The following is a 27,133-nucleotide window of genomic DNA, read 5'->3' as shown; positions in this document are numbered from 1 at the left end:
GTAACCACTGATTGCAGTCACTGCTATTGACCATTTTAAGTGTGACTATTTTTAAAATACTGTATGCCTCATTAAGCTGGGCTCTGAAAATGAGGAATTTGCTTTAACTGCATTGTTTTGAATTGCTGAGAGAAGAATCTATCAACCACAAGGTGCCCTGCTGCTGAACTCAGCCAAAAAGCTGTTAATAACTCCAGCAGATGTTTCAGCTTTTTAGGCCAATAGACTCCCTCTCTCCCTGCCCTCCCCTTTCCAGAATCTGATGCCAATATGACTGAACTCCAGTTTTTGTGGTTGTTGTCGCCACCGCCGCCGCTGCTAGGGCTGGTGATACAATGCCGCTGAGGAATGATCCTTTAAACAACCACCAGCCACAGAACCTCAGCCCTTTAAGGTCAGAATATTATTGCTTTTACCATCAGAAGTTTAAATCTTCAGGGGGAAAGTGAAGGTAAGGGCACAAATTCAGTATCTTTGTTTTGTTGTCTGCCTTCATTGCTAGTCATTTTGTTTAGCTTTCTGTGGCTTCTCCCAATGCTACAAGTCCATTTCTCAGACTCATCAGAGTGCTGGGCTTGCTAAGGTTAAGGGTCATTCATACACTGGAGGCCTTACTGATCTGGGAGAGAGCTTCTTGGGTTAGCAGCTTTACAAAGGGGGCCTCTGTGCGATGCAAAGTTTTGTGTGGTTGTATGCCTGATACTGTGTGGTTCAGATGCCCTGACCTTAGCAGTTCTGCAATATTAGATGTGTGTTTTATAAATATAGCTACATCCCTGTGAGACAGGTAGAGTATGAGGGCACACAGGCTCACCACAGTCCCATACCAGGATTTATCAACATCTCTGAACTGGGATAAACCTGACATTGTCACTTGAAATTAAATCTACTTTCCAAGGCTTTCCAAATGAGAAGACATTAGAAATAAAGGGAGAGGAGAGATCCTGCCCCCTTCCCTGACACTCCCTGCCCTGCCTCCTACTCAATTATTTTGGAGAGAGTGCTTTAACACACCCTGGTGACAACAGGGTGACCAAGAAAACACAGGTGCACCACATTATGAAATGCTGTGTTGGCTAGGAACACATCTGAACTGCACATCTATACATATCATCATGCAGAGAATTGCCATTTCAAGGAAGGGAAAATGAGAGGCAGAATTAAGTTCATAAATATTTTGTTTCCTTATTTTGATGCAACACAAAGCCAGAATATCCAGGACTCTGTGGACCTCTATTGTCAGCTTCAACATTTGCCAACCATAGTAATTCAACCCCCAAATCTCTGCTGTATGCCATACTGGCTGTAAAAAGTAAGTGCCTTTTCCCTGGTGTCACTGCCACCAAACTGTTTGCATGCTCTCAGCCCTGTATAATTCCAATTCTCAGGAAAAGCTCAGGAGTACAGTGCAAGCCCCGCCGCCCTGCCACGTTTTTTAACCTGGATAAAGAAATAGATTACATTGTGACTTGGTCCACATTCTCTTAAGTACATGTGCAGGGAATTCATTAATGCTAATGGCATTTGTGCATATGCATTGAAGGGAAAATATAGTTGCCCGTGCCTGTGTATTCTTATTTTCTTACTGTACACTTGTGGGTTCTGTGGCATCTATAGCTTCTAATTCTGAAACATGAGTAACTCAGATTAAAAAGTATACCATTCATTTTAAAATATAGTGTTCCCACTAGCAAATGGGATGGGCATTTCTGCTTAGATTACTATGATTCCAAGAAGCCAATACCAGATGATGACTGTTTAGTAAAATAAACAACCAATGTTGTAATAATAAAATAGGGTTAAAAATAAAAACAGCAAAAACTCCCTACTGAATCAGTAGAAAATATATTCTCATTATTTAAAAAATACCTACTAAATAACATATATGCATGTCCAGAGGAGTAAAAACACAAGATGAAGGGGAAAAAAAGAACTGAAAGTAATCATGGGTAATCTGAGACTCCAGGCCTGCCAGCAGTGAATATTGGTGATAGGCATTAACAAACTATGTGGGGATGTCTGAGGCCCAGCTAAACCCAGACCATGTACTTCATTAGGTCTTGAATTTACCTGGAATCTTGTACTGCAAATGATGATTTCCAAATTGTTTTGTTCTTGATTATTTCCAGTCCAAGTAAAATGGACAATAAAGAAAAGATGCTTCCATACTGTTTCCATGATGGATGTTCACAACCAAAATAACTTCACCATCTGATGTATTTCACAGTTTTAAGTTAAAACAGACATACTATAATATGCTTGTACATCTGGCTCAGGTGCTTCATTTGCCATATGTTTGTGAAATAATCCAAGGAGATGTTACAATTGTACGTTCCCCTTGGGACTTGAAGAAAATGTGCCCACAAACAGTTACCTAATTATTCATTCCTGCCAACAACATCCTCTCCTAATAAGAAGGTGGTTCTTAAAATGAGACAATAGTGCTTTCAGTCTTGAGAGATGTCAGTGCCACTTATTGTTTCATAAACAGAAAGTCTTATGTATTTTTTAAAATAAGAAAAAGATCTTTGGCCTTAAAGCAAATAAAATACTCTGCAGGCGGTATATTTGGTATTCTTATGGGGGCACATTCTGCAGCACTGATCAAGGCCTATTGTTTCCTGAAACTCATTGAATTAAAGCCCATGAAGCCACATAGAAATTAGTGACCCAAAAGTTGATAGTCTCTAAGAAATGGCTGCTGTGGCAATACTACACATTTATGGAGAACTTTGTAATTGGCAAATTGCTTTCATATATGTTACCACATTTAATTCTTATAACAATTTTGTGAAGCAGGTAAAAAAAAGGCATCCCTTGTTTAATCGTGCCATTTGTAGTACTGATTCTTCACAGCACTAATAAGCAAAAATATGAATATCTTTTTTAAAAAAAATTGTAAATTACTTTGGTCTTGACCAATAAATACCAGTTGCCATAGCACACATTTCTCTAAGAGTCATTGACAATCTGCTTTTTTCCCTCTTTTCCTGTTATTTGCATCCTTCTAAACTATGACTTCTTCTGATTCTGTTTTAATTAAAAATTTGATTTTCTTTTAAGGATTAAAAAGTAGAGGGATAATTAGTTTATTGGTTAAAATACAAGCTAACCATCAAAATTCAAATTTTAATGAGGCCCTAAGCCAGGATAGAAGTCAAATGCATAAAGCATCTTCTAGGCCTAGCTTCATCCATTATTAAATCAATTTGAAAAAATGTGGCAATGATGAAGTTATCAGCTAATAAACCTCCAATAGTGTGTTAATTGTATATTGACTGAAGTGACAAATTACTTGGGGGTTGAATTTTCACAGGGACTGGAACAAAAGACCCTAAATAGGCAGATTAAGTTAGAGGTTCTTTTCCCCCTGAAAAACAAACCTCAGTGTCAAACAGGAAACAAAGGATGAGAGACAGAGGGTAAGAGATTTGCCTCAGGTTACCCAGCTTGCAAATGGGAGTCCATGCCAAATCATCTCCCTCCACAGCACTGGGTAACAACAGCAACTATTAAATACAAATGATCTCTTAGCTTTTCTAGTAAATCCTAACATTTTTTCATTACTCAATGTATAATACTTCCAATTTGTATTTAGTATTTCCATTGAGAAGGAGAAAGACTTACTATGAGGAAATAATTAATGTTGGTCTCTTGTTGGGGTGAGAGAAATTAAAGAGAAAGTTCAGAGAACAAGTGTAAAAAACATCTCTCTAAAAAAGAAAATGCCACCGGTCTTCCCCGACCCTACACATAGGCAAGTGGTGACAGCTATAATCGTGGAAAGGGGCTTGTGTCTCTTCAGCCTCAGCATTTGATGGACTCAGATGAACGTCTGAAAAATCTGTGGGAGCTGAGGGGTCTATTGTTAGAAATACTGAAACCGGTCTCCCTTAAAGAAGAGCGCCTCAGCAGAGTATTACACGGACCCCACCTAATCTCTTTTCCGACGTATACTGCAGCTAATTCACGGGGATTGTTGGAGTCTATTGGTCAAAAACATTAAGCAGAATCACCACCATAATACAGAGCTCTTAAAAGTGTGCGCATGTTTCGGTGGTGGAACACATTCTTACTGTGGCATAAATTGTAGTCAGGATACATCCCTAAGTGGGTCTCAAAAGTTATATACGTAATCAAGTAGGCATTCTGATTTTAATTTTGGCAGGGCATGCTTTGAGATTCCCCAGGCAATTTTTTTTTACTAGTCATTGCATTGCAATTATGTACATAAAAATACACACGCACATAAAGACACACACACACACACACACACACACACACATACATTTTCTTCATTCACTAAAACTATACTACATGCCATGGATACAAAGTTAAGAAGGCAAGGACTTGCTCTCAAGTCATTTAAACCACCGGAGAATCAGACTTGCAAACATGAAAATACGAGAATCGGATGATCCCCAAAGTTGAATGGCAGATTAGGATAACATGTCTAAATCCGTCCTGGAAATCTCCCCAGAGGAAGAAGGAACATGAATAGGTGTTTTCCAGGTAGACAAAAAGTTTTAAATTGTGTGCTGAGTTACAAGATGCTAAAGATCAATTGTAATCAAGGGAGTAACATCAAATTTTTCTTTGAGTTCCAGGGCCACAGTGAAAGGAGAATTGGAGAAGAAAATTCTTGGAGGCCAGGCAAATGTCATGCATTGTATTGCAGTAGTTAAGGAAGTTCACGGACTTCATCAAGTGACCTCATAGCCCATAAAATATGGGAGAGATGCAAGAAGAATAAATAGGATATATTGTTTAGAAGGTGAGAAAGGAGTCAAAGGCTCCCAAACGTTTGGCTTGGGAAACTGGGTAGAGAGTCGAAACCTTCACTAATATAAAGAGTATAAATATAATGTAAAGAGGTGGCACATACCTGTAGTCCTAGCTACTCAGGAGGCTGAGGCAGGAGAATCTCTTGAACCTGAGAGGCAGAGGTTACAGTGAGCTGAGATCATGCCACTGTACTCCAGTCTGGGCAACAGAGCAAGACTCTGTCTCAAAAAAATAAATAATAAATATATAAATATAATGTAAAGAACACAGAAAGAAGAATAGGTTTTGTAGAGTAACTGGGAATAGACAACTAAGCGGAGATTAACGAGTTCAATTCTGGACATACTGAGTTTGCAAAGCCTGTAGGATATCGAAATGGAACTATTCAGAAAACAGTTGGTATGGAAGGGACTAGAGCTTAGGAAAGAGATTTATTTATTTATTTTACTATACTCTGTTTTTTCTTCCCATTTTTTTCTTTTTAATTTTAATTTTTGTGGGTATACAGTGGGTATGTATATTTCTGGGGTACATAAAATAAAATAATTTTATATAGGCATATGATGCATAATAATCACATCATGGTAAATGGAGTATCCATCACCTCAAGCATTTATCCTTTGTGTTACAAACAATCCAATTACACTCTTTTAGTTTTTTGTTTTTGTTTTTGTTTTTGTTTTTTTTTGAGATGGAGTCTTGCTCTGTCGCCCAGGCTGGAGTGCAGTGGCACGATCTCAGCTCACTGCAAGCTCTGCCTCCCGGGTTCACGTCATTCTCCTACCTCAGCCTCCTGAGTAGCTGGGACTACAGGCACCCACCACCATGCCCGGCTAATGTTTTTTTGTATTTTTGTTAGAGATGGGGTTTCACCGTGTTAGCCAGGATGGTCTCGATCTCCTGACCTCATGATCCACCCACCTCGGCCTCCCAAAGTGCTGGGAGTGCAGGCGTGAGCCACCGCGCCTGGCCACTCTTTTAGTTATTTTTAAATGTACAATTAAATTAGTATTGACTATGATCACCCTACTGTGCTATCAAGTACTAGATCTCACTTATTCTTCTATTTTTTAATACCCATTAACCATCCCACTCCCCAACCCCAAGTCCGCCACTACCCTTCCCAGCCTCTAGTAAACCATCATTCTGCTCTCTATCTCTATGAGTTCAATTATTTTAATTTTTAACTCCCACAAATAAGTAAGAACGTGTGATGTTTGTCTTTCTGTGCCTGGTTTATTTCACTTCGCATAAGGATCTCTGGTTCCATCTATGCTGTTGCAAATGACAAGATTTCATTCTTTTTTATGGCGTAATAGTGCTCTATTGTGTATATGTACCACATTTTCTTTATCTATTTGCCTGTTGATGGACACTTAGGTTGCTTCTGAATTTTGGTTATTGTGAATAGTGCTGCTATAAATGTGGGAATGCAGATATCCCTCCAATATACTGATTTATTTTCTTTTGGGGTATATACCTAGCAATGGGATTGCTGGATCATATGGTAGCTCTATTTTTAGTTTTTTGATGAACCTCCAAACCATTCTCCATAATGGTTGTACTAATTTACATTCTCATCAACAATATACAAGGATTCGCCTTTCTCCACATCATCACTAGCATTTGTTATTATCTGACTTTTGGATAAAAGTCATTTTAACTGGAATGAGATGATAGCTCATTGTAGTTTTGATTTGTTGTGGGCTGTCTCTTCACTTTGTTGATTGTGTCCTTTGCTGTGCAGAAGCTTTTTAACTTGATTTGTCCATTTTTGCTTTGGTTGCCTATGCCCATGAGGTATTACTCAATAAATCTTTGCCTAGACCAATGTCCAGGAGAGTTTCCCCAATGTTTTCTTTCATTAGATTCATAGTTTGAGGCCTTAGATTTAAATCTTTAATGTATTTTGATTTGATTTTTTTAATATGGTAAGACATAGGGGTCTAGTTTTATTCTTCTGAATATGGATATCCAGTTTTCCCAGCATCATTTATTGAAGAGACTGTCCTTTCCCCCTGTATGTTCTTGCCGCCTTTGTCAAAAAGAAGTTCACTGTAGATGTATGAATTTGTTTCTGAGTTCTCCAGTCTGTTCCACTGATCTAGGTGACTGTTTTTATGTCAGTACCATGCTGTTTTGGTTACTATAGCCCTGTAGAGTAATTTGAAGTCAGGTAATGTTATTCCTCCAATCTTGCTCCTTTTGCTGACGATAGCTTTGGCTATTCTGGGTCTTTTGTGGTTCCATATAAATTTTAAGATTGTTTTTTTCTTTTTCTGTGAAGAATGTCATGAGTATTTTGACAGGAATTGCATTGAATCTGTAGATTCTTTGGACAGTATGGACATTTTGACAATATTGATTCTTCCAATTCATGAAAATGAAGTATCTTTCCATTTTTTATGTGTCCTTTTTAATTTCCTTCATTGGTGTCTTATAGTTTTCATTGTAGAGATCTTTCACTTCTTTGGTTAATTCCTAGGAATTTAATTTTATTTGTAGATATTGTAAATGCTACAAATACTTTCTTGATTTACTTTTTCTTTCTTGATTTTTTTTTCAGATTGTTTGCTGTTGGCATATAGAAATGTTACTGATTTTTGTCTGCTGATTTTGTATACTGCAACTTTACTGAATTTATCAGCTCTAATGTTTCTTCAATGGAATGTTTAGGTTTTTCCAAATATACGATCACGTTATCTGCAAACAGAGATAATTTGACTTCTCTTTAGGGTAGAGTTTTAGATGTTAAACTGTGGTAGGGACAAGATCCCCCCAAAAGTGAATAAAGATGGACAGTAAGACACTGACATTTAAAAGGAGGGCAAAGAAACAGAAACCAACCAAGGCACTGGATGAGGAGCAGCCAGTGAGGAAGGAGGTAAGCCAGGTGAACGAGAAAATAGGCAAAGCCAGAGCTCCAAGAATGGAAGAAGAGTCAGAATAACAACAACACTTATTCCATTGGGTTAGGAGGTGAAGCAAGACTGTCTCTGCAGTGATATGGGTAGAGCCAGGTTGGAATGGATCAGAGTGAGTGGATGATGTGGAATCATAGATAGCAAATTTAGGTTGCACTTTCTAAAAAAATTAGTTATCAAAGGAAGAGGCATGAGGGTGCTAAATAAATGGGTTACTAAAGGGGTTTTTTCCTTAATGAAAAGGATGAACATGTTCTTAGCTAATGGAGAATAACCAATGGGACACAGAAGTTAAGAAAAGAACACTGATAATGCAAATTTCCTAAGGAGACAAGGTAGAATAATTTCCATAGCACCAGTGGATGGGCTGGTCTTTGATAGGAAAATTGTGTTTTGCTAGAAATGAGGACAAAGAAAAACTGGATGCAGACACAGGTGGGCTTATGGGTGAATGGACAGGGAAATGAAAGAAGCTGCTCCTGATAGCTGAGAGTCCCTAAATTAGAAGCGAGGTCATCCCAAAAAAGAGAAGACTGAGAGTTTTGAAGAGTGGAGAAAGTTTAGAACAGCAGCTGAGGGAAATGGGAGAAGCACATGTAATAGGACTGCTGAGTAACATTGAAGGCACAACTGAGATTAGTTTCACTCCAGATTTATGATCTCCATTCTATATGGTTATGATTTTTCTTTTTCCTTCAGCACAGCAGTGCTCAAGGAATGTTTACAGCTAAGGAGGCTCCATGGAGGACTGCCTGAAGGACATGAAGTCCATCCATCTCTCCAGATAGTTTAGATTATATCTCAAGATCAAGGTAAACCATCAAACTAAATACTTGAGCCATATTGTTTTGGCCCCTTTTACTATTATTCACTTTTACTGAATTGCATTTTGGCATGGGGCCTTGGCTCGCATTGAGGGGCCCAACAAGAAACAGCCATAGCCCTCTCAGCCTTGTTAGCATCATGGAGCCTGTTCAAAAGGACAGGCACTGGCCTCGGTACCATTTATGTTCCGTTCATGAGGGCACAAAGAGCCATTTCTTTTTTTTTTTTTTTTTTTTTTTTTTTTTTTGAGACGGAGTCTTGCTCTGTCGCCCAGGCTGGAGTGCCGTGGTGCGATCTCAGCTCACTGCAACCTCTGCTTCCCAGGTTCAAGTGATTCTCCTGCCTCAGCCTCCTGAGTAGCTGGAACTACAGGTGCGTGCCACCACGCCTGGCTAATGTTTTGTATTTTTAGTAGAGACGGGGTTTCACCATGTTAGCCAGGATGGTCTCGATCTCATGATCCACCCACCTCGGCCTCCAAAGTGCTGGGATTACAGGCATGAACCACCGTGCCCGGCCCAGAGCCATTTCTTTTAGACCCAAATGCCAGGAAACAATTGGTTTTGCATGAGCAATGGCAATGTGTTTGCTTGTTTGTATGGTCTTGAAGCCAGAATGCATGGTTTCAAATTCAGCATCCATCATCTATTAGTTGGTTGATCTTGAGCCTATTAACTTCTCTATGCTTCAGTTTCTTCATCTATAAATTAGCAAAAATAACAGTACCTGCTCCATATGGATGCAGTGAGAATTAAATGACACAATCAGTGTAAAACTGTTTAGCATTATGTGTGGAAAATCATAAGTCCTTAATACATATTAGTTATTATTATTATCTTACAACTGATATTTTTTGTTTTATTTTTGTGTTTTGCCTTCATCTTCAGTGTGGTGTGCCTTTGCATGTATTAGTTTCCCTCTGGTTTCCACTTAATATTATTTTCCATTTGTTCTTTAACTACACTTCACTTATTTTTCATCTGATATTCACCTGGCATGGTTTGGGAATGAGGCTGAATATAACAAAGTAAACAAAAGATCTTCAACCAGTCAATAACTATAAAGATTATTCTGTCTATTTTTGTCCTAGAAATAGTTTCAAAGATAGTAAAATGAACTTTCTTATACCACATTTTTATATGGAAATGAAAGTTTCCTTGAAGTCCATTTCACTTGATATTGACATTTCTTACAATCACTCTTGATCAGGCCCCTACAGGGACTCGGCCATGACTCAGTATTTGCTCAAATACTTCTCACTGTGAAGAAATAACATGTTACTTTAATTGGAGAGAGGGACAGATTATTGTAGCTTGAGAAATAGCCAAATTTTGCAGGGGAATGAGGGCTGGATTTGAGGGTCAAAGAACCTAGGTGTAGACACCAACTCTGCCACCAGCTCTTTGCCATTGGAACTCTCTGGCCTCAGTTCTTTTATCTGCTAAGTAGGGTTAACAATATTGATCTCACAGTGTGATTGTGAGAAATAAAGAAGAGGTTCTGCAAAAATAGTTGAATCTGCATCCAGTGCAGGCAGTAGCATTCAAGCAATCATTCACATTTGTACTTGAAAAATAAGGCCAAATGGCCAGGCGCGGTGGCTCACGCCTGATGCCTGCAATCCCAGCACTTTGGGAGGCCAAGGCGGGCGGGTCACGAGGTCAAGAGATCAAGACCATCCTGGCCAACATGGTAAAAACCCATCTGTACTAAAAATACAAAGATTAGCTGGGCATGGTGGTGCATGCCTATAGTCCCAGCTGCTTGGGAGGCTGAGGCAGGAGAATCACTTGAACCCAGGAGGCAGAGGCTGCAGTGAGCTGAGATCACACCACTGCACTCCAGCCTGGGCAACAGAGAGAGATTCCGTCTCAAAAAAAAAGAAAAAGAAATAAAAATAAGGCCAAATGATTCAGTCTTCTTAACTGTGTTCAAGGGCAACTTGAACATACTTAACTTATTGAGCTATTTGAAATATGGATAGCAGCCATTTAGGAATATTTAGTCAAAAGTCAATTTAAAAAAAGCTTTAATTCCCTTTTAAGAATATTCAGGAAATTTCATCTTGGTATCAGATTATCAGCTTGGCCTGCAATGTCACAGGAGAAACAAGAAAAATATCCCAGATTGAATTCTCTGCTTTTAACTAAATAAATAATTGGAAAAACCCCTGATATACAAATAAGTCTGCTTTATTTCCTGGCAGACTTGTTTTGTTTTTCTTATTGTTATCGTTGCTGGTTTTGTTGCTGCATAAACCAGTAAGCACACGCAGATGAAAGGAAGCCTTTGTTTTGTTTTAACTGAAGGTACGTGGGCATGGGATGGCTTATCCCAGGTGTGAACAGCAAAAGGGTTTAGGCCAATTCTTTAAGGAAATAGAAGCACTTACTTTCCTAAACCCCTCCCACCTTTCAGGACCGAGGTTGAAAACCAGAGAATGTTGTGTTGGTGGGCCACTCCCTGCCGCCCCACAGAACACCCAGAGAAATCAGTGCTGGAGAGCAAAAAAAGAGCCCAGCTACAATGGTTGGTCTTCAAAGGGGTTCATTTATTATATTGCTCAGTGCCCCACAGAGTTGCTCCAAGCTCATAACTGCCACTGATTTCAAAGAGAGCTCTGAACTTGCATACGCTCCACAAGGCACGGCGCAGGATGAGAAATAGGCTGAGTGGCTTTAAGCCATGTTCAGACATTTTTTAATGTTCATAAATGTCTTTGGCACCATCACTTTCACATAGAAACCCACTTACCTCCTACCGCAAAGTGTGAAATAAAGCCACTTTCAAGCCTGGGTAGGGGATGGTCTGGAAATTGAGCTAAATCTTAAAACTGCATGAAGACTGAAAATAGGATTCACAAACTGGAGCTCAGCTCTCACCAAACCCTTTCCAAGGTCGGGTCACTGTGACACTCTGCTCTGTTAGATACCATCAGTGCTACCCTTGAAGGGTTAACACAGGGAACCGTGGTCATCTCAGTAGCTTCCAAATGACCCTGGGGTGAAACTGAATGCCCAGAGCTCTAACACATCAAAAAATAGGTGGTCTACTGAAGGAGGGAAGCACTGTCTCAACTGAGGCTTGATTGGGATTCACCTGACACAGCCCTGGGAAATCTCGAGTTAGGGATTGGCATTTCTTACCACACTTCTCTGCCTTTGGAGATGCTGAAGGTTACCCAGGGTGTTTGTGGGAGATGAGGACCATCAGAGGTGCTCTCTCTCCCTGAATGCCTGCAGAAAGATTAGCCATCTTCCCCAATTTTATTCCTGTGGTTGTCTGGTCACCAAGACAAGAGAAAAAGAGATCCCTTAGATACTCAGCAGTCGCTTTGTATACTCCAGGAAGCTCTCTGGTAAGTCAGTCTCCAGAGAGCCCCTTGCATGGCTCCATGAGCACCTTGCTTTTGGAAGAGGCACAGAAAAAAAAAATGTGTCCTATTCATGTTCACTGCTAAATAAACATTAATTAAGTCTTGGGCCATATATTATATTGGTTCCCATCTTTACTGAAAACAGAAAGTTATTTATTTGAGAGAAAAGGAGTTAACCGATTTCCAGAATTCCAGGGATGCGCTCTGGAAAAACGAAACCACACGGTCCCTTCTCTAAAGGTCTTTAATAAAATGTTGCTAAAGCATTTATCTACCTGTTTATTTATTCCTTTAACAAATATTTACTAAGCACCTGCTATGCGCAGACGCAATTCCCATTGCTGGGATACGGTGGTGAACAGGGCAAAAAAAATTCCCTGCTCTCTGAGTTTGTGTCTGACTGGGGAAGACAGATGATTACAAAATAAGTAAGAAAACTTCAGAGTTTTTGACAAGTGCTAGGGAGAACATGAGCAGGAGTGAGGGCTCATGTGAGGACAGGGTGAAAGAGGGTGCAATTTGAGACTGGGTGATGTGGTGAGGTATATCATTTGAATAAAGGATCCTGAGGGGAATTTACCTTTAAATGCTTGTCTTTTTTCGGTTAGTGTAAATATTAGTAGAAAGTGACTGAGGATTACCTCTGAAGTCCTTTTGAAACTTAGAAGGTAAAGCCAGCTTGCCAAAAATGATGAGAAGACAATGTAGCCCTGCTCTTGGATCCTGGTACCACTTGGCTGTGCAGTGGCACAATCATGAAGTTGAGTTCCATGGAAAAAGGAAGGGTACTTGGTATCATGTTGTGCACACAGTGAGTGCTCGGTAAATGCTGTTCACTCATAGATAAGGTCCGTAGTCTCGGATTCAGATCTAAAAGTAATGTTTTTGACAAAAATATTTTCTCCATGTTTTTGTATCTCTTCCAGGGGTCTTTGAGTAGATATAGCATACCAGCAGTCCCCAGCCCGTTTGGCACCAGGGACCAACGAGTTTTGTGGAAGACAGTTTTTCCATGGACCAGGATGGCAGGGTGGGGATGGTTTCGGGATAAAACTGTTCCACCTCAGATCATCCAGCATTGGTTAGATTCTCATAAGGAGTAAACAACCTAGATCCCTCACATGTGCAGTTCACAATGGGGTTTGCACTCCTATGGGAATCTAATGCTGCTGCTGATCCTACAGGAGGTGGTGCTCAGGTGGTAATGCTTGCTCACCTGCAGCTCCCCTCCTGATGTGCAGCCTGGTTCCTAACAGGCCACCGACCAGTACTGGTTCGTGACCTGGGGACTGGGGACCCCTGATATAGACAGATGAGACATCACAGATAGTTTCTGGAATTTATCAAGCCATATCTATTCACAATACCATCCCTAAATTCCCCCATCATCAATGTAAATATCTTTAATCTGTCTTTATTTATGACTGTCCTCAAATATTCAGTGTAATATGTTAATGGGCTGTCTTCATTTCTTCTGTCACATTCCCGTTTCTCTAAGAGGAGACATCCATCTGTAGCATTAAACACTGTGTATTTTTATCCTTTCACCCTTCCTTCCTCCTTCCCTTTATCCCTCCTTTTCTTCTTTCCAATATGTATGTTGTGCAAACCATGGTATATTCCATAGGCCCCGTCTTAACTACACTAAAAAATTAATTATTGAACAGGTACTGCTAGAAGCACTGAAAAGAAGAGCATGGAAAGTGACTCAAGGTGAAGGGAGGATATATCATTTCCTTCTGTCTTTTGTCACCATTGTTGAGATGGCAGCTACTACCCATCATATTTGCTAAAGGGGAATAGTGATTACCAAACTCCTCCTGGTTTTAAGGGTGAAGTTAAAGTAACTGGAATAAAATAAAATAAATTAATTATTGAACAGGTACTGCTAGAAGCACAGAAAAGAAGAATGAAAGGATGTGAAAGTCAGTTGTGTTACATATTAGAGAAAATACATATTAGAGAAAATATGTAACTCTACTGACTTTCACATCCTTTCATTCTAAGTTGAATACTGTATGTGAATACTGCTATTAATGGCATTCCCTTCTATCTGTTGTACCCAAGAGTCTACAAGTCCTTTTTACATGTATAATATCTCGTATAATCCTCTAAATCTTTGCTTCTCAAATGTGGTCCTCAAACCAGCAGCACTGGCATTTCCTGGGAGTTATTGGAAGTGCAGAATCTCAGGCTCCGCTGCAAGCCTCCTGAACCAGATTGCATTACAACAAGGTCTTCAGGTGCTTTGTGCACACATAGAAGTTTGATAATCTCGGCTTCCAGTCAACCTGAAAGGCAATTAAAATTTCCCTTTCACGTTTTACAGATTAAACACACACACAAAAAAAACTCAGTTTCAGAGATGTTTAATTAGCAAGTAGGTAACAGGACATGGAGTCAAAGGCCAATATTCTTTCCACCACCCTATGCCCCCTCTTTGGATGCTACTAGAAAAAAACTACCGCATACCTCTTTTGGGGTCTGACGTCACTGCGGCCAGTATTTCATAAGTAGCATTTACACAATAATTATAGCCTGATATTGTCCCCTGGTGGTAAGTAGGCCGATGCTTATCTCTTGCTGGATCACACATTCCTTATATAGGCTATTCTTGCCACCTGTTGCCTAAAAGGCCTCAGGTTAATTACATGAAACAAGTTTCATATTTAGAATGTTATCCAATTTTCTGTAATTACTTACCAAAGAACATTTCACTGGTTAACAGTTTTTGAGGATACCATTGCAAATTTTCTTTCCTAAGCAGACTTTTAAGTGATCTATCTGACCACCTTAAAATGAAAAGGAAAGGCAACTAACGTGTCACACGCATTTCCTTGTGTACCAAGCTTGGTGCTTGGTATGTGTTATCTCTTGATCTTTACAGAGACTTATCCATTTTACAGATGTGGAAGTCAAGACTCAAAGATGACACAGGTAGCAATGCTGGGCATGAAGCTAAAGTGTCATACCATGCTGGCCTCTTCCTAAAAGTAAGTCTTGCCTGAATTAGCATGGAAAGTGACTCAAGGTGAAGGGAGGATATATCGTTTCCTTCTGTCTTTTGTCACCGTTGTTGAGATGGCAGCTACTACCCATCATATTTGCTAAAGGGGAAAAGTGACTACCAAACTCCTCCTGGTTTTAAAGGTGAAGTTAAGTAACTGGAATAAAGTAAAAACAGAGAGGAACCAACTAGAAGGATACAAACTGAGTATGCAGAATCACCTAAAAAGGATTAATCAGCAGAGGAATGTTGCTGGCTAATATACTTTGAGAATTCCATATCAACACCATATACATTGGCTAAAATCCAGACATATAATCTAAGCAAGGCCCTCTAAACTGGTGAGTTTTAAATTCCTTATGTTTAACAGAGAAGCAGCAGGAGGCCGCCTTATTCTCTAAGAAAGAGGAGGAATGAATAGATTCCTCAAGCTGATAGAGCTGAGAAAGGCATCTCCTAGGCTCTTGCATCACTTATGTTAATATGCAGGTCCTCAGAACTGCAGCTTTCTCATGAACATTGTACTGGAAAGTTCTCCTCTGTTACTCTCTGGGAATCTGCAGACAGTTCATGTGGAAGTCTCTCTCCCAGTCTGAAAGAATTAAATAGAATATTATAATTACTCAGAGTTTAATATATGCTACAACTGTTTTTGCTGCCTTGGTGTTTAAAGATGCAAATGTTCCAATCGCTTCTAGAAACATGACATTATAAAAGGGACTACCGTAATTAGGAATAAAAACTGTTCAGTCCTCATTAACCAGAAAAGCAGTTTCTAAACCCAGGGAGGCTCTACTTTTATTCCAAGAAAAGTCAGGAAGATGGCGCCGCAAGAGCCTAATAATGATTTTGGGTCAACTTGTGCTCACTGCAATTGACTAGGATCCATGTGAACTGATTTTTAAAAGGCAATGAACAACAAATACTTCTAACAGAAGAAAACTAATCAGAGAAAAGCCTGAAGAATAATCTTAAGCACACTCTTCTTTAAAGTTTCACTATTATTTTATTCTTGATTGCCCAAATTCATTCAGCCTTAATGCATTGTTAAAGAGCCTGTCCTATTAGCCAAGGATGTTATGGTAACTGGTTGTAAAGCTACTGTTCTCCTGGTTACAACATTTGACTAGAAAAATGCTTTCTTAATTGAGGCTGAGAGTGATAATTCCCTGGTGACTCAAAATAGTTAAGGAGTGCGTATAAAACTGAGCACAGCCTAGTCTCGAAGATGATGGCAGCCTTTACTTTGGTTCTTTAATCTCCGCATCCATTTCTGTCCTGCCAGAACTGTCTACACTGAGGCCTCACTGTGGCATTAGTCACGGTAAGAGCCAAATGTGTTCTAAGCCTGTGCCTTTTTATACCTGTCGAAGGGAATTTGGTCACTGAAATCACAAGTGAGCCATGTTATAAGGTGTTTAACTGTGAGGCAGTCTCCCACAGAGGAGGAAGGCAAGAACATTTGGAAGGAATGTGATTTATTTATGTTTTCTGCATAGGTACTTGTGACGTGTCTGCTTCTGAGAAAAGCAACGTCCACAGATTGCAGATAGATAGCGCGTTATCTAGCCCTCATTCTTTCTTTTAGCTGAAGTTCTTATCACCTACGTTTCAAAACCTAATTAAGCGATGGTTCATTCATAACTAAAGGACACTGGACAGGATCTAGGCTCCAGTCTCTTCTTTGTCAACAACCAGCTCTGTGGCTCTCAGCAAATTAGTTCTCCAGTGGGACTCTGTTGCTTTGTCTTGTAATAATAACAGTTCTATTTATTAAACTTTTTCTCTGCAGTAGGGGCTATAATAAGCACTTTAACTAGATTATTTCATTTAAACCTCATAATAACCCAATGGGTAGTTTCTATTTTAACCTCCGTTCGGCAGATGAGGGAGTTGAGGCATAGAAAGCTGAAGAGTTTGTCCAAAGTGACACGACTTGGACATGAAACAGCCAGGATTTGGTTACGTTTCTGCTGAACCTACAGACTACATGTTTATCTTATTGCCAGAATACTCCACCCAAGAATTTATGGGGCAGGGAGATTTTCCTGCCCCACAAATTCTTAATTGTACTTAGAAATGAGTTGGCTTCACTCATGTAGCATGTCTATGCTGCCATATGTAATTTGATTTTTTTAATTTTTTAAATTTTTCTTCTTGTTTTCCCAACCAGAGTAAAATGTCCAGATGAGTTAGTGGAAAGACTACTTTCTATAGGATAATGAGTGAGGTTATCTGCCCTTATAAATTCCTTCCTTTATAAATAGAGATAATAATGCCTGGCTTAGAGTGTTTTGATGCTCTAAGTGCAAAATGGCTATAGGATGGATAGCAGCACTATATAAAGAGAATTTGTTTCTAGTATTTTAAAATATCAGCTCTCTTGGGAAAGACTCCTTAAACAATGTATTTGCCAGGTCATGTCGTGTTGTGAGATGCTAAAGTTGACGCATTGATCATTACTTTGCGGTTTTTCAATTTAGAAAATAATTCTTAAACACGCTCTTATTTATCTTTGCACTATTAATTAACGTAACAGGAAGAACAGTTTAATGGTGAATGTGAAACCTTTATAGAGCACCTAAATTTGTCCTAGATGTTAGCTTATTGAATTTTCACCATTGCTCTATGAGAAAAATGTGAGAAAACCGAGACTCAGAGATGTTAGGTAACTTCCACAGGACATACAGCTTTTTGTTGAGAACTGGCACTGAGTCAGAGTTTTAGTTCTCTCCAGAGACCAGTTTCCACCATGTCATATTGAAGATAGGAATATTCTTTAAGATTTTTGTGCTTAAACATCTGTGTGTGTATTGTTCATGTTCCATTTTATTAAAATATCCAACTGAATAGCCAACATTTTCATAATAAATATTACGATGATAAAATATTATAACTTAAAATCATAAAAGTACATATTGGAAAAGACCTTAAAATCAGCAAGCTCAACAAGTGATTCATTGCTTTTCCAGCTGGTGCTTGGACATTGCCTGCAATGTAGAACTCACGCCTCAGGGACAAACAATTTCATCTTTAACATTTACAAAGTATTACCACTAGACTGTCCATCAGGGATCTCAAATGTAACATGTTCAATACTTAATTCGTAAAGTTGTTTCATAATTGTATTTCTAGTTAATTGAGGAGCTGGGCTTACCAGAAAAGAGCAGGCAGTAATGAGGATAACATTATTCCATCAATAATTAACCACAGATTATATTTTAAGCATTCATTTTTATTTTATTACTAAGGCCAAAGAAAGAGGTCAGTAAAAATTGTTACCTTATCTCCTTGGGATTTTCCAAGATCACCTTGTTAGAGCTTAATGCTCCATTTATGTTAGAAGACAATTGCGTCAGTCAGAGTTCCAAGCAGAAAGCAGCCGGTACATTCAAAAGGGTTTGAGGCATGTTAATGAAGGGACATTTACAAAGGTATGGGCAGAGTTCAGGGAAATTAACAGAGTAGTTGTTCACCACTGCAAGCATTTCAAGGATATCAATGGTGGAGATCCATTAGCAGCTGTAGGCATGAGAGAGTGAGAAATGAGTAGGTATCAGAACCCAGGGCAAGTGATGTTACAAAATGACACCCCATCCCCTGCCTCCAGAAAAACTGTGGCCTCGGGAGGAGGCATGCTGCCTGGAAGCTCAACCAGGAGAACAGATACCCTGACCCCACTGTCTCCACCACCCGCAGAGCTCCTGTTGGTGGCTGAGTTCTTGCTGCTACTAATTGGAAGACAGAAGACGAGATTCCTTACTAACGCAGCCCAGGACACAATATTACATGTCGTCCAATACATTACCTGAGTCTTTTCTCTTCCTACTCCTCTCTGGACACTTATCCCTACCATACTGTCCCATTTCTATCTCCTAAATCAGCAACAGGAAGGCTAACTAGTTTGAAAGTAGCCTTAGATCATGAAGGGAAATAATAATCCTACAGATCTAGGAGGTTTTGCCATGTGACAATGTTAGCATGTATCTCTTGGATTGTACAAATTAATTCTAAAAGAAATTTTACGACCTTTCTTCCATATTTTTGTATCATAATTAGCAGACCAAACTGGCTGATATGCATGCATAAATTTTATACGCATACCAGTGTATATTAGAGACTATTTAGTGTTCACACATCAAATAAACTTTTTTCTTTTGCTCTGATTCCTTTCTGAGACTTATCTAACTATTCTTTGTTAAAGCCATTATTAAGCTTTAAACACTGGTAATGTAAGTTCTAATCTCTGAATTACTAGCCTAATTGCTTTATCCCTATCCCCAATATCTTCAAAGCCTTGCCTTTTGGGAATTATGTCTTGACTAAAAGTTCTCTGAGACTAAAATCTTCTGAGCAAGCAGTCTCAGAACCAGATTTTCCAATGGGATCTGTTTACATCATTGAAGATAAGAGGTCTGATACATAGAATTTATATCAGATAAGCCAGGTACATTGTGAGAAAAAAGGACATCCTTTATTTTACTGTAGAACCCTTGAGATGGAGTTGACACAACTTGAAAGACAAGTTCAAATAAACTTTTGGACCCATTTTTCTTGAATGTTGATGTGACAGTCTCTTCATAGGTGTTTTGAGCTTGAGATAGCTTTTCAATTCATTTAAATCACATATTGGTTTACCCCACTGTGCACATTACAACAGATCTGACAGTGAAACATCAGTTAAAACCGACACACCTTGGTGATAAGAATGACAGATTTTTATGCGCATGAGCAGAATGAGGGCAATGTTTTGTCTTAAAAAAACAGCTAAGGCATCAGCAAGTTAGGCAGTGAGGTCTTCAGAGTTTCATAATTCTCTAACATGTGTTTATTTTTACCCCTTGATGTTAGCAGTGTGGCAGGTACACTGAGAAATAAGCCTTTTAAAGTCATATACTTTATTCAAGTATTTATTGAACCTCTTCTTTGAGGCAAACATGGCAACAGAGGTGGGATATGAAATTGGAAATAAAACATCATCCCTCTCCTTAAAGAACTGGTAGTTTAGATAGGTGACAGTGTCACAACAAAATGAGGGGAACTTCTGGAAGCAGAATCTTGTCAGAGACTCTGTTCCAATGGCGTCTTTTTATTTGTTTAGTGCCATAGCCACTAAGCAGGCAAGGACCCATGAGACAGTAGGTGAGAAGGTTCTGGGGTTATACATGTGCCATGGGCTTAACAAATCACGACTATCGTGACTACCAATTGGTCCTGTCTCAGAAGTAGTATTACATGCATCTCATTCTCCCATCCTCATGATACTGTGTGGTCCGGATCCTCATTAGTTCTCAGGTTGAGCAGTTGCAACTGACCGCTATCCAGCTTCCTGGTTTAATACTCAAGATTACCTTCTATTTACTCTTCTTAAATCTATTCTCTGCCACCCCTGGAATAATCTTTGTAAAATGTGAATCTGGTAGTCACATTTCCCTTTTTAAATGGCTTTACAATTTCCCATGTCCACCAAGATAAGGTCCGAACTTGCCAATGAGCTCCACAGTGATCTGATTCCTATAGACTGCTCCAACACCTTCCCATGGCCTTTCCATGGATTCTGCCATAGTGACCTAAGGGTTCACCAAACTCAACTTCTGCTTCATGCTTTAATGCCTCCATGTCTCTGTGCATGGTGTTGGTCTGCCTGGGCCAGACTTCCCCTTTCCTTTTTTAACTGTACTCCTGTTCTAGAGGTCTAGCTCAAGTTCTCCCCATCTCTATCACCACCTCTCAGAAACACCATCATCTATTCCTGCAAACGCTTCCTAACTTCTACTTCACTCCCCATCCACTCTTGCCCCTTCCAGTCCATTCTTGACTGCTAGGCTAAAGATAACCATTATCCATCCCTACTCCTATCACCCATAGGATAAAGAGCAATATCCTTATCAGGGCCTATGTAGGAGGCCCTACCAGGCCCTGCTTGTCTCTCCAGCCTCATCTCCTCTTTGTGCAGCTTGCTCCAACCAAAACTACCTTATATTGCATGTCCTTGAATGCCCTTGAATGTCATATTTCCTCTGCCATAGGCTTTGCACATGCTGATCTCTCTTCTCAGATTGCTTGCCCACCTCTCCTACCCATTCCACAGATCTCAGCTCAAAAATTGCTCCGAGAAGCAAGCCTTCTCTGAACCTTAGTCTAGACTAAGTTTCTTTACTCTGCATTTTCATAGAAAGTATTTCTTTACTTCATAGAATTCACCTCAGTCTGCAGTTGGTTGATGACTTGGTTAGTGTCTATCTCCATCCCAAAATCGTTTCATGAAAGATGAACAGCATCTGTTTTTGTCTATCACTGAATTCCTAGCCTAGCACAGTGCCAGTCACAAAAGGGGCACTCAAAATATTTTTAAACAATGGATCAATCAATCCACTAAGGCTCTTGCTCAGTTGCTTCATTTGAAAAGCCTTGATACCATCATCACCACTATCATCTTATATACCTTCTTTGGAAAAATGTCTATTCAATTTCTTTGCCTATTTTTTAAGTGGGTTGTTTTTATCTTTTTGTTGTTGAGTAGTAAGTGTTCTTTTATATTCTGGATACTAGGCTCTTATCAGATATATGATTTGCAAGTATTGTCTCCTATTCTGTGCACTCTCTTTTCACTTTCTTGATAGTGTCCTTTGAAGCACAAAAATGTTTAATTTTGATGAAGTTCCATTTATTTCTTTTTTCTTTTGTTGCTTGTGCTTTTTGTGTCATGCATAAGAAACCATTGCCAAATTCAAGATCATGAAAATTTACCCCTATGTTTTTGATCCATAAAGTTCTTTTGACTTTTAAAATTCTATAAGATAAGTCAATACTGGTCGCCTATTACACACAAAGAACTATTGGGATTTCAGGGGAAACTGGATATTGGAGACTCAAGCATCAGAATGGATAAGGCATCATTTTAGTGTTAGAATCAGGTCCCAAGATGGAAACTTCAGAAGTGCCAGGATGTGCAGGATGTGATTGAGTTATATGTAGACAAAGAGATTTGGGATAGAAGTGTTTAAATATAGAGTCCAAGGTAACTTAACAGACCTCTAATTAAAACAATTAAAGCAAAATTCCAAAATACATAAAGGCAAATAATAAGCTCTGAAGAAAACTGAAAAAAGTCTGACAAATTCCAAGCCTTGCTTGAACTAAAGAACACAATGCTATTTGTGTAGAGGGAAAATGTTAACAAATGCTACATAAAGTTGTGGCCTGAATATAGAAAAAGCCATCCTAGATAGTGCAGGAAAAGGAAAAAACTTAGTTTCTAATTTAGCTCTAAGCAAGATAAGAGAAAGACTTGCCTGATACATAGTAAATGCTAAGTAAAGAGTTTGTTGGATGTAAAATAAAATTCCTGAAAGAATAATGGAATATCCTGTGCAGAGTAAATGCTCAATCATGTATTTCTTGAATAAAAAGTAAAACTTATAGAAAATAAGTGAATTTGATGTGACCGATATAAATGCTCCTCCATTGAGAAATGACATTTCAAAGTAAATTGTTAATCAAGAATAAGTAAATAACCACATTTCATAGAGTGGCATCTCTGAAAAGAAACAAAAAGGAAAGAAGGAAGAAAGCAAGCAAGTAACTAACCTACTTATGAGTCTATAGGCATGATGTTAGGCAAAAAAAAAAAAAAACCAAAAAACTGTCTTGTGAAAGATAAATTATTCAGACCACCGGGATATAGCCATTTACTACAGGAGGAGGAAGAAACAAAATCATAATAATAGTCTAGTGTTATTCTTATTTAAATATGTTAACTTAGAATAAACATACTATTTTCTTCTCTCTTCCCTTCTCTCCTGTCCTCTCCTACGGGCTCCTCTCCACACATTTTCTATCTTCCTTTTGTGTTCTAAAGAATCTTTTAGCAATAACAGGACAAGGATAAAGATATGGGAGTGATATTGTTTATTACCTGTGAACAGTAGTTTATACTACTGTTAATAATAGTGTATATATACCAGGTTTCTGTTTTGTTGAATTAATTAAGGCAGAGAAGTCAAATAATAACCCCTTAAAACATTCTGTATCATGACCTTGGTGGTGGTTTCAGTACTCCACGGATTTGTCAGAACTCATCAAATTTTACACTTAAGTATATATTATACCTCAATAAAGCTGACAAAAAGGAAATAGAAAGGTCAACCATAAGCAGTTTAATTGTACAGGAAGAAGTGGCCTACTGCCCTCCAGCTGGAGAAGTTTTACCAAGCCTAGACGGTCCTGCAGGATGGCATTTACCATGGAAAAAGTGGAGAGATGTTATTAACAAGCACATCACAGAATTCAAGTAGATTTTACAGTCTCTGATTTGGTCTTGGAAACCAAGTCATGTGCCTTAGCATAAAAATGAAAATGGCAGTAACAACCAAAATTCAAGGGATTTTGAAAATTATGAGCATAGGATCAACATGGTGAAAGATAGAAATTTGACATTTAGCTTTCTGCTTAAAAACATTCCAGTTTTTAACAAAGATCAGTAATATAAAAATGGTAGATGATACCATCTCATACCCATTAGAATGGCTACTATCAATTAAAAAAATAAAAACCAGAAACCAGAAAATAACAAGTGCTGAAAGGATGTGGTGAAATTGGGAACCCTTGTGTGCTGGAGGTAGGAATATACAGTGGTATGGCCATTATGAAAAACAGTATGGCAGTTCCTGAAAACACTGAAAATAGAATTATGATATGATCCAGAGATTTCACTTCCAGGTTTATACCCAAAAGAATTGAGAGCAGGAACCAGAACAGATATCTGTAAACCTGTGTTCATAGCAGCAGCATTATGTGCAATTGCCAAAAAATGAAGGCAACCCAAGTATTTATTAACAGATGAAGAGGTAAGCACAAGGTTGTATATCCATAAAATGGAATGTTATTCAGCCTTAAAAAGGAAGAAAATCCTGTCATATGCTACAATATGCAAGAAACTTGAGGGGATTATGCTCAGTGAAATAATCCACTCACAGAAAGACAAACACTCTATGATTCCACTTATATGACATACCTAGAGTAGTCAAAATCACAGAGATGGAAAGTGGAAAGGTGATTGCCAGGGTTGTTGTAGGGGAGGGGGAGACATGGGGGGGAGAAGATTGGAAGAGACTTCTGTTTTCTCTAGAGAGGGAGGATTCAAGCAGGCGGCTTGCATGGGATTGTAGACTCAACTTTTCAATGCCTCTTCCATTCCTCCAATGATAAAAGGAGGCACTTGGTAATTAAAAGACTCCCTAGCTGTTGAACAGAAGTAACAAATAGCAACATGAGGAAAGGAACAACAAAGAAAGTGGCTGAGAAGAGCAGGAAGTTCACAAAAGCAAAGTTACAAACCATTTTATAAGTGGGAGAAGGAAATGGTGAATTCAAAAGTTGTAAAACAAAGGAGTGACAAAACATCTGAGCAAGAAAGAACAAGATATTCTACAGAAACATGCTGGGGTCTGGGGTTTTTAGCTGATGAACAGAGCTATTGACTGGCCAACATTTTATTGAAAAACACCATGTTTTCCATAGGTATCCAATGTTTATTGCCTAAGTGTTAGTTCTGAGGATACACCCAGCAAATTATAATATCCATAAGCAGATATTTTGTAAATGGAAGTCATGGATATGCCCACAGAAACCAAAAAGCAGAAAGTCACATTGTCCAGATTAATATATTTTGAGATTCTTTTTAATGAAAATTCTTATTTATTTTGTGTCAGAAGAACACCAGGGAATAAAATTATTTTGAAAAGAGGCTAGGTGGAGTACAATTCATAGTCTTCCTCAAAATGGGGAAAAAAGTAATTGTATCCAAACAAATTTTTATATCTAGTTATTTGAGGTGGTACTTAAAGTCTTTCCTAAAATGATTATTCAGGGAAAATTATTCAGTTGGGATTATCCTTACTTTCTATAACTCCTTTTTTTTTTTTTTCCTGGTATGTGGCTTTAAGCCAGTCCTCTGATTCTTAGAATGCTCCAAAAAAAAAAAAAAAAAATGAATTAAGGAAAAGGAAAGAAAATTCAAATAAGTCAATGGGGCTGCTTGGCAGTAGTGAACAAAAAGCATGTGATTAGGAAGGGGCTGAAATGAACTAAAAGCAAGGCAACTGCTTTTTTCAATAATACTATTTCTATCCTCCATTTCCATAGAAGAAAGCAAGCTAAAATGGTATAAGAAAAATAGTGAATATTTATCAGACTAAGTATATGATGTGCCAAGGCCAGTCCTAAGTGCTTTGTATGTACAAACTCATGTAATATTCACAGCAACCCTGTAAGGAAGATATCCGTAAGAGCCGATTGTTACACTTTCAGGAATTTTGTGAGCCTTTGTTGGTAGCTTGAAATCAGTCATTGTGGCAGTACTTACATGATGGAAATTAAAATATGCTACAAATCCGAGACTTTGGGGTGAGAGCCGTTTGTTAAACATCTTCCAGAACAAAACTGCTATTGCCTTCATTCACAGATGGGTAAACTGGGGCACAGAAAAATTGAGTGATTTGCCCATAATCATGCAACTAGTAGTTGGTGGAGTTGAAATTTTATCCTAGGCAACACCACCTGGGAGCCCAAGCTTTCAGTCATCATGTTACACTGCTTATGATATGACTAAAATGCATTGGCTAGATTTACAAAGCCTGGGTCCCAATTTGGACTCGTCTGCTACTCACTGTTAAAGCTGTCTGTCTCAAGACATTTCATAATAGAATGCTTCACATTTATCTCTGCTATATCATAAATAAAATATATTATGTGAAAATGCAAAATAAGCCTTGATTCTTTTCATTCCTTTCTTTACTTTTCCTTTCTTCTTCTTTCTCTTTCCCTTCCCTTCTCTTTTCTTTCCCTCCCTCCCTCACTCCTACCCTCCCTCTTTTCTTTCCTTCCTTCCCTCTTTTCTTTCCTCTTTTCTCCTTCCTCCCTTCCTCCCTTCCTCCCTTCCTCCCTTCCTCCCTCCCTTCCTCCCTTCCTCCTTTCCTTCCTTCCAACACTGATTATGTCTATGGTATTGAGTAGGATGTATGTGAATCTTGCGGGACTTTTGGCAGCATTTGAGGAGGACTGGAGTGAATTTTCTCCCTAATGCTTTCTCATTATCATAGAAAGCAGAACAGCTGTGCTGACAATGGGCACCATCATCATCATTAATAAATATTTATTGAGCGCACCCTTTGTCCTGAACTCTGAGGACATATTAAGGTAGAAGATAACCGTCTTGGAGCTTGTCAAGCAGAGTGTTCTCTTCTCTTTCTGCCTCTAGCTGCATCTCTACCAACAGTTGGATCTGCATCGCTCTGAGAATCATCATGGTTTCAGGTTTCACCAGGAGACTCTGGTCTCTGGGCTTCATTAATTATCTCTTGGTTTCTCAAAGCCTAGAGGGGATAACTGACACCTTACTGTTGCTACTCAATTCTTTATTTCTTAGCTCTTTCATCATCTATGTAACCAATTCCCTGAATTAAATTCCTTCTGTTTTCCTGGTTGGACCCTGACTGATACAATTCACTGTATAAGTATGTGTATAACAGGTCATGATACATAATACATTTCTTACTTTGAGCAGTTAATAAAAGTTTGCACATTAGCATGCAATGGATGGTGCTGAGCCCATTTCTTTAGTTGGTCACTGACGGCTATCAGTGAGTTGCAGAACATGATCTTGGAGACATTTTTCTTCTTCTTTTAAGGAAAACTGTTATATAGTAAATGGTTTACTGACTGGGAATGTGGACACCACCATTCTAATCTTAGTGGGTGATCTTGGGTAATCCATTCAAACATGCGTTCCAGTGTATTATGTTTACTTTATGCATGGAACCAGAGGTTCTGAGATTGTTATGTATTTTTTAAACCAGTGGTTATTATAAGAACTTTCAATGGTACCATTTTAAGTAAGACTGATACATAGTCTGCAATAGCTTAAAGACCAGTGATGATAGCATTTGAAGGCTGTTTAAAAGAATAGTCATTTATTTAGAACATTAAATTATGCTTTCACTATTATTTTCCTCAATTAGTAAGTAGTTATTTATGATGTTAGCATTAGAAATAATAGCTCAACATTCTGGTCTTAAGTTCTTGGGAACATAATTGACATTGATATGGGCCAAGAGAACTGCAGAATATTAGGTAACTGTGGCTACAGGTAATGTCAGTTGATAAATGTCATAAAATCTACCCCTGATAAGTGAATATATTTTTAAAGTATTTTAA

The 27,133-nt window shown here is 38.7% G+C and overlaps 1 long non-coding RNA gene across 2 annotated transcripts; it reads left to right on the top strand.

Moving 5' to 3' along the window:
• Positions 1-232: 232 nt before the first annotated feature.
• LOC104007805 (uncharacterized) lies at positions 233-27,133 on the top strand. 2 transcript variants are annotated; one of them, XR_682117.5, is made up of 4 exons: positions 233-451; positions 1,207-1,312; positions 4,608-4,774; positions 14,817-27,133. It is a non-coding gene; the product is annotated as an uncharacterized LOC104007805 (long non-coding RNA). The 2 variants fall into 2 exon arrangements; XR_682116.5 differs by lacking the exon at positions 1,207-1,312.

The sequence above is a fragment of the Pan troglodytes genome, chromosome 11, assembly GCF_028858775.2.
Source record: "Pan troglodytes isolate AG18354 chromosome 11, NHGRI_mPanTro3-v2.0_pri, whole genome shotgun sequence".
Lineage (NCBI taxonomy): Eukaryota > Metazoa > Chordata > Mammalia > Primates > Hominidae > Pan > Pan troglodytes.
The sequence above is the reverse complement of the archived record's forward strand: the minus strand, read 5'-3'. Positions and strand labels throughout refer to the sequence as shown.